Source organism: Perca fluviatilis, chromosome 8 (assembly GCF_010015445.1).
Source record: "Perca fluviatilis chromosome 8, GENO_Pfluv_1.0, whole genome shotgun sequence".
NCBI classification, from domain to species: Eukaryota; Metazoa; Chordata; class Actinopteri; order Perciformes; family Percidae; genus Perca; species Perca fluviatilis.
In genome coordinates, this window is record NC_053119.1 from 15,513,694 (window position 1) to 15,526,010 (window position 12,317).

Below are 12,317 nucleotides of genomic sequence, written 5' to 3' on the forward strand. Positions count from 1 at the left end.
GGAAGAGTTTTGTGCCATCAATATGCTCCTAATCACTGTGGATGGACAGTTTTAACACCTTGAAACCATCAATTAAATCATTCAACACATTTTTAAGTACTTTTTTTTTTTTTTTACTTCTGTACTTTCAACTTAAATAACTGTAACAACTACTTGCAGATGTGTTTAATAAACCCAACTAGTTATGTAAGGAACTCTCACTGCAGTAACTTTATATTTCAGAGTCGTTATCTCAGAAGTCACTGAAACCGCAGTATGGCATTTGTTGGCAGTGTTTGTCCCATGACTGTAGTGTGCAGCGAGTGGAGGACCAGGGATTGCTTAGGGGTGTTGAGGGCTTTTCAGAAAGGCTGTTTTAATGAGCTTTAGATAATGAAATGTTATTTCAGAGCTTGGTGGTCAGATTGCTGTCTCAGAAAATTGGGTGACTCAGTGATCTGTTTGTGCTTTTCTCATTTACAAAATAAACATCTATTTCTTTCCTCGCTATCGTATTGTAGATCAAACTTGACTTATATAGCCTAATAAAGCTCGCTGCATGAGACGCGTGTTTTAGTCCTTTTTATAATTGGAGAGAAAGAGTGTCTGGGTCTATTTGTGGTCTGGTGCAATGTTGGAAATGCCAGCTGTCGCGCATCAGAGCCCTGCTGGAACAAACCGCTATTTGGCATGTATCTGCAATTTGTTGAAAACCATCACATACTTTGTCACAAAAAAATATGTTTTCCCCTTAATTTAAAAAGGCAAACTACCTCACATGGACATTTGGTAAATAAAGTTTATAAAACATGTTGTACTATGAAGACTTATTTTATCTTAAACCAAGAAGCATCACACATACACTATTAGCATTTTCTCTTTAAGACTGTTCACTATGTTGTAGAAAATTACATTTTTACATACCTCCCAGCCTTCTGTGGGAGATAGGAAAAATCTTTAACACCTTCTAGAGTTAGGACTGACAGCTGTGGCTGGTCCAGAGAGCCCAGAGCCAAGCCCTGTCACATAACGCATGCCTGACATGTCTATGTCTATCTGGGGTTCTACCTTTCAAACCACTTCCCCCCTTGCTCTCTGTCGGCAGAAAGACCAAGGGACAAGAGGAGGAACAGCGTGTGAAGACGGGCCTCTTAGGGCTCTGAGGGAAGCATCCAAAGCCAGCTGGTCTGGCTTTGAGGTAAATCAATGGGCAGAGTGAAACAAAGGCAGCAGAAAGAAGAGGAAGTGTTGTAGACAGAAAGAAAGGAAGAGATAAAGAAAGCCAAACCTTGTAGGGGGGGAGTGGAGCTTGGAACAGCAGGTTCTGTGAAGGTGTTTGTGCAACAACGACAAACAGGTGAGACACAGGTGTCAGGACAGGTCTTGACTCCTTGCACATGATGTGATGCCAATTAACACTAATGTAATTTCAAGATTGATTAGTTTTGTTTTTTTACTGAATCCATTACAAGATTGTATCTTTTGTGTGATTATGTGGATTTGAGAAATGATCTTACCACATATACTGTAGCATCATGTTGAGGTGAAACTTAATGAGCTGATGTAAATCACTACCTTAGTGTTGTTTGTATTTTTGCTAGCATCACTGTTCTTTGTTGCTGGCATCACTTTGGTAAGATGGGAGGGGAGCATGTTGACACAAAAGTGCTGCTAAAGGAGATGCTGAGAGCAATTTGGAGCCACACTGTTGTCAGTTGGCATCAGCCTGAACTCACTAAACCACTGCACAGCAGAAACTTCACTGATTGAAAACACTCCAAGAAAACAGCTGGGGATGGCTTCTCTAATTCTTTTTTTGTTGTGACTATGGTTACTCACATGCAGAGGAAAGAGCAGAATAATATGTGAGATGATAAAAACTGCAGTCAGTTGTTTTTGTTACAAATAATCGTCACGCTGTACCACTTTTAAATAATAAAATATTGCTAATAGGCTTTTCGATTTTGTACCAAATACTTTAAGACGCTACATAATTTACAAATGTTGCTTAATTATTAGAAAAAGCCAATTCTATCCAAGTATCCCACAGAGATACCGGTACCAACAGTTCTCTAGGTTGATACATTTTACAAAATCTGTATTTTTTTTGTGGTAGTTCATTTAGTACCATGTGAACACTTTTGGGTGCCACTGAATGCAATTTGAGCCACCCACATAACAGAGGAAATTAATTTGTCATAATTGTATCACATTGTAATTACCATATGGATTACAGATTATGATTAAAAATGTGCCTCCATATTCTTAATGAAAACTTGCTAAAACTCTCCTTTGTTACTGTTAAATACACCGTACATTGGAAAAACAGGGCAACAAGTATAATTCAAAAGTTACCCAATAAACAAATAAAAAGCTGTGCAGTGCCCTACAATGTAGCTGCAATCTTATTGCACAATATAAAGGACTGGTGTGGGTGTGAGAAGCACAAGGGAGTACTACAAATCAAGCATCACTGTGGTCACCATAAGAACAATAGCAGTTCACTTCTGGTTTGTATTTCGTCTACACGTTTTTTCTTTCACTTTGAATGGGCATGCACGTGTGATGCACACATTCATTTACATGTAATGTGCAGTTATCCTCAACTGGCAGATATTATAATGGACAAAGTGACTCTTATATCGCTACTGGCTTGGCGGGGGTTTTTTTTACTTTTGGAGCCTGATTTTGCACAGTAAAGCAAAAGTGGACCAAGGCTTGAGCAAACTGCAGGAAGAGTCAGCCCACATCGCCTCATGTGGCCATAAAGCATGCCCTCTTTTAACCTGAACATACACATACACATAGCCAAGAGTCAAGAGCAGGATCATGCAGACTAAAAATGAAATAAACTTCAAGCAATCAATTTTTAAACTAGAGTTTGTTGTGAAATTACACACACACACACACACACACACACACACATATATATATATATATATATATATATATATATATATAGTGTGTGGTTAGTAATGCGGGAACTGTGTTGAATGGGCATTAAAAGCCATTTAGGACAGTTGTGACTCCTTGGCTTTGAGCCCCGAGGAAACAGGAGAGATGAGGAAGACTAGACATGGCCTTTTCCTTTGGGACTGGGACTAACTGGTGAAAAAGGTAGCACAATACACTAGGGACCCAGCTATACTAGACTAATACAAACGAGCTACATACAGCAGTAGCCATGCTTTGTGAAAACCCCTCCCCTTCATTAGTGAGCATGCAGTGTAATAAAACAGGATGCCATTAGAGGAGGATGCCAAAATAATCAGGCAGTTTTACTATGTAGCTGTGGCAATGGTGCCATCAAATCACTGATTACGTTTGCAGAGACACCAGATTGCTTTGACTGCTATTTCTAAAACATAGAAAAAGAGATGCAAGTATATTTAAACTTACTCTTTTTTTTTAGTCTTGTGACCTAAAGGATGAAGCAGTCATTCAAAAGCAACATGACATGCTTTCACCACGAGATTAGGAGCAGCCTAATGTGTGAAGCTTTTTTGCAATTTATAGGATTTAATTCCTCTGAGTCCCATGTGATATCAGGTAAACTTGGTTTGCAAGCTGTTGTGGAAGCCGAGGATCCAGATAATTTACTTATAGGTCCCATGGCATGAACATTTCACTTTATAAGGTTTTTTAACACTAATATGTGTTCCCCCAGCCGGCCTATGGTCCCCCAGTGGCTAGAAATGGTGATAGGTGTAAACCGTGCCCTGGGTATCCTTCTCTGCCTTTGAGAAAATGAAAGCTCAGATGGGCCGATCTGGAATCTTGCTCCTTATGACGTCATAAGGAGCAAGGTTACCTCCCCTTTCTCTGCTTTTCCCGCCCAGAGAATTTGGCCCACCCATGAGAGAGAGACATCATGGCTTTCAAACGAGCAAAGTGGCAGTTGGTCAAGGCCACACCCCCACCCTCCACCTTGCCCCCCACTCTCCTCCTCAATAGCTACAGACACAGAAATGGCACAAACTAAGGAAAGCTCATGGTGGGACTGGCTCTAGTGGCTGTAATTCTGCACCAAGGCTAAATTTCTGGAAAGAGACTTCAGATACAGTATTAGGGTACCACTAATGTCTATATAAAAGCATCCAAAGAGCACCATGTCATGGGACCTTTAAGTAAAGGTAGAAATATCCCAATGTGAAGATACTTCACTATGAGTAAAGGTCCTGCTTTTAGAATTTTACTTTAGAAAACATAAGAATTATCTGTAAAATGAATTTTTTTAAGTACTGATTATGGAAGCAAAATTACCCCTTTTTATGTGTTATATTATTAGATCATTTTTACTGATACAATAGTAGATTTGTACTAAATCAATGGAATCTAAGATTAAGATTCTATAATAATTATACATCAAATCTTATTCTAAGATTTTATAAACAATACATAAATGAATACAATTTTAATCTGCAGTAACTGCGTTAGAAATAAGTACAATATTTCCCGATACAATGTAGTGGAGTAGAAGTATAAAGTAGCAGAAAATGAAGTAAATGTACCTTGTTACTTCCCAACACAGCATTCAAGCCCTATATGTGAAACAGCTAGCACTATCAACTTGACATTAATTTAAACTGCAAAATGTCTTTATAAAATGTGCCGATGTGCATGTTGTTACTCTATCTAAATCAGGCCACACGTTCGTCCCATTCTTAATAAATACATGATTGAAACAGTAGATCATAATTGTGCTTAATTTCTATCGCACCTGCTTCCAAACGCCAGTAGTAACAGCCCAGTTGGCCGAGAGTGGGCCAGGCAGGCACCACACCTCCTCTGAGCCTGCACGTACACGTGACATGCTCACATGCAAGTCCACCAGGTCCCGCCTTCCTCTTCTAATTGGCTGCTCAACAGACGCTGCATATTCTCATTGACTGTGGAAAGTGCCCTTTAAACCAAATTCCATTGCTGTTGTCTTAGAAATATGACGTCAAATGTATCTAATGTGATGAGGCCGAGCCAAGTAATATGGGAAAGTAGTTGTCCAAAAGTAGTTAGTCTTGAAGAAAACCGATTGTAGCAAATTAGTATAATTGATTCAGATAGTTGTTCGCTTTCACAAGTTCAGTCTGTTTTAAATGCTGTAACTGACTCATTCTAAGGGCTATTTGAAACAAAGTTGTTTTTAATTTAATACGAGTGAAACAACAGCAATATAGCCTACATTAACGACCGATGTATATATATAACAGTAATAATCAGTAAACTATGGCACAATACATTCAGATTAACTTTCACTGTATTTGCGTTTTTCAGTTTACGAAGTAAACAGGGAGTTTCCTACTACTTTTCTAATGTTTTGACGGCGGTGTGTGTGTGTGAGAGAGAGAGAGAGAGAGAGAGAGAGAGAGAGAGAGAGAGAGAGGAGGGAGGGAGGGAGGCAGTTTGTCAGATAAGGGGAGGAGTCTCTCGCTGACAAGAGGGACACTGGCTTTTTCTGAGTTTGTCAGCTCCCCCTAAAATAGCAGTCAGCGTGTATATGTGAACTGAAATAACGTTTATCCACTGGAGCCACCGATATAGAGTGTCTATACACGGCGACTGACTTGGGAGTAAAGGTGAGTAACGGAAATAGAAACAATGTTGCGAAGTGTGGCAGCGGTACTGTAGCTACAGTGAGTGAGAGTAGAAAAGCGCAAGAGGGAGACGTAGAGAGGATTTGGGAGACGGAGACATTTACTGTACATCTGTCTGTCTATTTATCCGTCTTCTCTGGGGTTCGCGCAGAATTAGAGATGTAAAAGCTGTGTCGTGTCATAAAACATCAGTCATGTTGAATTATCAGTTAGGGTTTTAATACCGTAAAAAACAACAACAACCAAGTGTGTGTTTAAAGGGTGCAGTCAGACGCGCGCGCGCTGTTGATATCAGTCAATTGCGAGAAACTTTTACTGGATTCATCGTCAACAGTAATACGCCGGTTTATGTCGATCCTTCAAGATGGTCCATATGTGAATAATGAGTCTCAAAACTGCCTCACAGTTAATCCTGGGATCAAATGAGTGAAAGGTCAAACTGTACTTTGTAAAACAGGCGCGATGCTCTTGCATCGTTTGGGCAAAATAGTAATGTGTATATAATAACACAGTTGAGCCATCACAACAACTGCAGGCTACCGTTCACACAGGGAATAACCCGGTGATAGAAGTTGAGGTCTGATATGAAGTTTACAGCAAATTGTATGTTTGCACATTATCACAACTAGAAAAATAAGTAAACCCTTGCCACCTACTTTAACTTTAAATACGGTAAATTAGGTTTTAATATATTTAGTTTTAGTTTTTGCATTTTGGCGCTAAAGCTTGCCAGTTTTGATAAGAGCTGTCAGTGGTGGTAAAATCTAGATGGTGCTGGTGCACGGTGACATCACACTTGCTTATTGCCAGTGTTGTCTGTATATCTGCAACACTCAATTCAACAAGAAGAGACAAGTTGCATGACATCATGCATTTTTATTATTTAATGTGACAGGCTATGGGACGATGCGTAGCACATTTCGGAGAAGCCGTATGGGCAGTTTGGTAACAGAGTTTGTGAGAGAGGATCTTTGCCGTCTGGTGGTTCTTTGAATCTGTAGGACTCTTGTGACCTTAACCCCTCGCCAGCGTGGGCAACGGCCAACAGTAAGCTGACCTTCTCAAATGTTTTCAAGCGTATGCCTTCACCATGCAAGTCTCATTAATATTGTACCAGAAGGAGTAGATTTTAATTTAATTGTAGCAGAAAATACAACTAGCATAACCTCAATTTGTGCTCTATTCACTTCTCTTTTTACAAGTTAATATTGGTATGAATCTAGAAATGTTTGGTTGTCCGACATGTTGCAACTTGTAAAGTGTGTTTTGTGTTATTGCATAGATAAAAGCCAGCATATTTTGTAGACTGGCAAATTCAAATTGTGTATCAGCATCCATAGAAGCTGTGTATTCAGTGTATTGCATATATTTAAAAAATGTTTTACCCAAGTAGTTGTAAATATTTTAGTACATTTTACTACTTAATGTATATCCCTCAGTTTCCAGGGTGAACCAATGACACATTTTATTGTTCAAGTAATTCTTCAGGGACATGAGTTGTTGCAGCAGTATTAAAGCATACTTGTATTTTTCACTGTCCATTTAATGTTATCGCTGTTCTGACGACATGTAGGCCTACATTACCAAACCAGCTGGTTGTCAGTGATTTCTAAAGCAAAGCAGTAAAGCACCCTTCAATCTGCAGTCATTAGCTTCTGTGCTGCCCCGGGCCTCGCCAGTAATGGGCCTTGTTGCTCATGATCCACATCACGTGAGCTCTTATGTCTAATGTGTGGATGAAGGATTCTTTCAACGCTGCTGAAATGAATATAATTTTAACAATTTATGTGGTGTGTTAGTCAAAGGAATGAATATGATGTCTGTGAAGGCACAGATAGAGCCATCACAAATGTTTCTCTCATGCATGTGGTGAACTGTTGCTCTCACCTCAGAGACCCCAAATGTTCTTCTTTTGCCATTACGCAAACACGTACAGAGAGGTTTGATAATATGTCTATTAGATTCCACCCTGTATCATTTAATCAACGATATGGTGATCAAGTAAATAGATGGATGGTTTTCTATGATGACTACCACTGTTTATTAAATGTTTTAGCCTTGTTACATGATATGTTTGTGTGCCCCTGCACATCACTGTATATGTGAGTAAGTGCGTGTTAGCGTTTTAGCACAAGTTCTCAGTGGAAAGGGAGAAATGAGAGGTGGTGACGGTGTGAGGAACGGGCAGCTGCAGCATCTTTTACTGCACTCCTCATCCCACTTCAATCTCAGTGTCTCAGCTTCTCCTTCCAGGAGAAATGTGGAGTGTGTGGGCGAGTCGGATCTGCAATTAACGCTGGTTGTCAGAAAGAGAATGCTGGCGTTTACACGATGCCTCTGAATCACTGAGTGAAAGTCTTTCTCCTCCACTCTCCTACTCCCAGGACATTTTTTCCAAGGAGGACAAAAAACACCAGAAAGCTGAAATCCAAGGATGTATCGAGTGAAAAATAAGAGATAGAAGGTGAACATCCTTGGTCCAATAAAGAGGATAGTGTTTCTTTGATTGTGTTGGTAAGCCAAGATGTTCTTTTATACTGCAAATGTAGCTCTAACATTACAGTGATAATGGATTTTAGTGTTGTTTTAGGATTGTTTCTATATTTCTTAATTTGTGACGTGATTGTGAATCTATTTTTTTTTCAATCTTCTGGCTTTATTTAAATAATTTGTTTTGCAACATTAAAATGGCATCTATATAGGGCTGGTTGTTATATGAAATTGAGCTTTAAGTACTGTTGAGATTTCTGGTGAAGAGTGGACAGTTTCTTGGTTGGTTTGGCTGATGAAACTTGCTATAATAAGGTACTGAAATCAGATAGTCCGGACAAGTTCACAGGCAAATGCATTGAGGTGATTGGAGACACTTTTTTTTCTCTTAAATGAATAACTGTCATTAATTTTTCTTTGTGCAGTTAATTTTAATTTTAAGATTCTTCTTGAAGATCACTCAAAAAAAGTGACCTGATAATAATCAGTGTCACATTGTAACTATTCAGCATTCTCTTTGACTAATAAAAACATCTTAGTAACATGATTCATTGTTTATTGGAGCTCTATCATCAATATGGAGATTCCAGCGTTTTCCTGTGAGACCTGGAGGTTGGATGCAGAATCTTGAGCCTGGCAGATAATGTTTGAGTCTGCAATACTGTAGACCGTCCCCTGTAGACTAAGAGAAAAGACTTTTGCAAACAAATAGCTGGCCATTGGTGTACAGAAAACCAATAATCAGACCTAAACTGAACATTTAGAGCAGAACATTTTACATAATTTGATTTGAAGTCAAGAGACACATATTTTTCTTAATGTTTTTCTAATGGGTTTGGTTACTGTTATATAGGTCACAGGGCATTTGGTTAGTACCGGTACCTCACTGCAAGGAGGTCCTGGGTTCAGTTCCTGGCCCCCTCTCTCTGTTTGTGGTGTTTGCATGTCCTGCCTGTATCAGGCAAGGTCTTCATGTGCTGTGATCATGAGCCATAGGTCTGGGTGTGAACTAGCACAGTGTGTCAGACAACAGCAACATGCTAAATACTACTTGCCGTTTTACATGGAGGGGTTGAGTCAAAGTTAAAGGAATTTTCATTTAAACTTTACTAAACTTCAAACTACAGTGCATATACTTCTATACCTTTTTTAAATATAATTGAGTCAATTGATAGAATTCATACTAAGGTTATGCTTATCTAAATATGTATATGTTTTTACTTTCCAAATGTCTATAATTAATAAATGCCCTAGTTATTGCTATAAAAAAAATCATATAACTCTAAATAACAAAATATCACTGGTTTTAGAAACTCTCCAGTAAACTCTCCAGTATTGTTGAGTCCCTCTAATAGCCTGAGGGAAGCTCAGGGGGTGAATGTATTACTCGCTGAGGCACTGTTTGTATAGCAAGCCAGCCAGCAGTGACCTTTCACCTGTCCTGGCCTTGACTGAGACCTCTGGTGGTAAGCCACCCCATTTGGCTCACTCAGCACATGTGCTGCTTAGCAGGGCAGAGAGCTTAAGGCCGCACCGTCTTTTCCTGTCTCCCCTGCTCTTCCAAACGAGGCCTGACTGGAGGTCTCTTCGCCTCTACACCCTGGACCACACAGGAGAAGCAGCAGGACGATCCTCAAGCTCTAAATCTGCTACTGATCTGCTTTTGCCACTATGATCCCAGCCTGTCTCTCACTCCACGTCCATACTGGTCTGTGACTGTGAATACAAACACCCAAACGTGTGGTGTTATATAGCCACTGTAGCCACAGTAGTGTCCCAAAAATAACATCCTTGTGTTTTCTATGGCTGGGTATCGCCAATGATTTCCCAAATTGATCCAAATCTGATTCGCAAGGTCCCGATACGATTACAGTTCTGATTTGTTTCGATATCAATTAGGTTAGGGAAATTTCTGTTAGAACACCAATTATACTTGGATATTAAAGAGATTCTCAGAGAACTTTTGCTGTAAATTGCACAAGCAAGAAGCAACCCTCAAATATGTTTACAATGCACCAGGTTAATGTTTACATGAAGAATTGACCCCCACAAAGTTTGTGGTGAGTCATACATCCATGGTGAAAAGGCATATATTAAAAGATCGATTACTGAATTAAGTTGATTTCAGATCACTCAAACAAAGATTTATTTTAATTGGAGAATCGATTATTTTAACTCAGCCCTGGTATTTTCGAATTATTTTGTTTTTAGCCTCTATTATGTAAAGCACCGTGCATCATGTCTTCTGAGTTCCATCAGTTGCTGGCCACATTCTCTAATGAAAAGAAAGACTAGCACATGCACACTATGTGGTTTGGGAGGGTAGACTGTGGAAGCATGTGGTGGAGCAAAGGTGATGACTTTGAGAAGTCAAGTCATTTAGCACCTTTTTAAGATGCCTCATCGTCCTCTGGCTTTCTGGAGTGCAAGAAAAACCACAGCGTCGCACTGTGCATCATCTCAAAAATGAGTGGGCCGCACTCATATAGCATATAACCCAAAATGCGTGTGTCCTGTGGTTTGTTTAGTCATGTTTTGTTTAGGTTGTTTTCTTATTGTTGTTTACATGAAACATGAAGCCTAAATGGAGACGTATTAATAGTGAGTGACTTTGTTGCTAATCAGTACTGTGGTGATATGAAGTTGAATCATGTACAGAGCTGTAGTTTTACTGATAGTTGAAAAGGAAGTTAAGAAAGACATCTCTTTGCTGAGTTGCATTTAAACTGAATTTTAATGAGCTTCTGAAAAAAAAACATAAATCAAAGGAATATATTATAATCTAATTTACTAGATCAAAAGATCTCCCATGATTGCTAATATACCCCACTGTATTGAATTCCTGATGTTCTACTGTAGATCTTAAAAAGCATCTCTCACTGGAGATCTAACTTCCCTGGCTTTGTACAGAGTCGATTAGGTAGAAGCATCAGGAAAAGAGAAACAATAGAATTGTGTGCAAAGTAAACTTTCTTCAAAGTCTGGTAAGCTCTGTGTGATAAAGCTGATTACACCGTTGTTACGGGGTGCTAAATTAGGTGATTTGAAAACATTTAATCTAGCCTCCTATTATGTTAGCCAAGATAACAAGAAGTCTCAATGGAAGTCCATGGAAAAGTGTTTATCAATGGCCGGTGTAGTAAATACAGCTGTGAGACCTGGTTGTCACATCTCCTACCGCAAGTGTGATGACTTAAAGTCCAGTAGCTGCTGGAAGGAAGAGTTGGATCTAACGCAGCTGGACTGGCTCTGTGGCCTCCTAAGCTGCAGGAAGGAGGTCTGGCCCACAATATCGTTGTTTTTCTGTTTGTCTGAGAAGCTTGAACCAGGACAGCTGGGGGGATGTGATTCCTCCCATTATTCTGCAGCCCACATCAGCCATATGAACAGGGGAAGGGAAGTGACACAGCCCCCACCGCTCTCTGGAAGCCCACCACAGGGCTCTGACTTGTAGTTCAAAGTTGTCTTCCTTTCTGCTGTTAGGGCTTAGCTCTAGCAGCGTGAACACTGCAGCGCCTCATGTATGTTCTTTTTTAGCTAGGGCAGCAGTTTCTGAACTGTTATGCATTAGAACGAGGTACAGTTTGTTGGGTTTATGTTGTGTGTGCGGATTCAGGATGATAAGATTTTTTTTTACCCTGCCCACTTTAGGGGCCAAGTATCACTTTTACAAACAATGATATCATTTCTAGGCTTGTAACAGTTCTGACGGCATGCTAAATGATAAACATTACTCCTCTTTACTCTTTAAGTGGACACAATTTCAAAATCTTTGCACTTGGAATTTTTTATTTACATTCAATTAAAACTAGTCTTTTAATATCAAGGACATTCAGAAAAGGATTTTCATTGCATCTCCAGTATCTAGATCCCAGCTCTAGAGTGTGACTGTGATTGTGAGTAAGGTGTTATGTATGCCCGCTGTTAGTGCGTCTGCCCGTCTGTCCTCTCCCCCTTTCTCCCAGTCCACTTTCCATCTGTGTGCTGTGCGCTGCAAATGTAGTTGAAAATGGTGTAGTGTTTCCACCAGTGAGCTGTTGCCAGCCTGTATTCATGTCAGACTGTGTTGTTCTTGATTTTGTTTCCCTCTGCCCCACAACCTCTGTCACTGGTCCAACTGCCAGAGGTGCTCAGAAAGTATATAAGGGTTGAGCAGGGAGGAGCAGCGGGGGGGTGGGGGGCATCCATCACCAGCCGCTGGCCCTGGGACTCAGGACCAGAGGCTATCAATAGTTTGACTGAGAAGATTCCTGGAGA

The 12,317-nt window shown here is 39.9% G+C and overlaps 1 protein-coding gene across 9 annotated transcripts in view; it reads left to right on the top strand.

Annotated features, from left to right (window-relative positions):
• Positions 1–1,070: 1,070 nt before the first annotated feature.
• mef2aa (myocyte enhancer factor 2aa) overlaps positions 1,071–12,317 on the top strand; it is a 64,507-nt gene continuing 53,260 nt past the window's right edge. For 7 of the 9 annotated variants that reach the window (XM_039808411.1, XM_039808413.1, XM_039808405.1 and 4 more), the window contains exon 1: positions 5,397–5,552. The gene's annotated coding sequence lies outside the window, so the exon portion shown is untranslated. Of the gene's footprint in view, positions 1,337–5,396; positions 5,553–7,981; positions 8,085–12,317 lie in introns of those variants that run through there. The other 2 variants (XM_039808406.1, XM_039808407.1) reach the window with 2 other exon arrangements.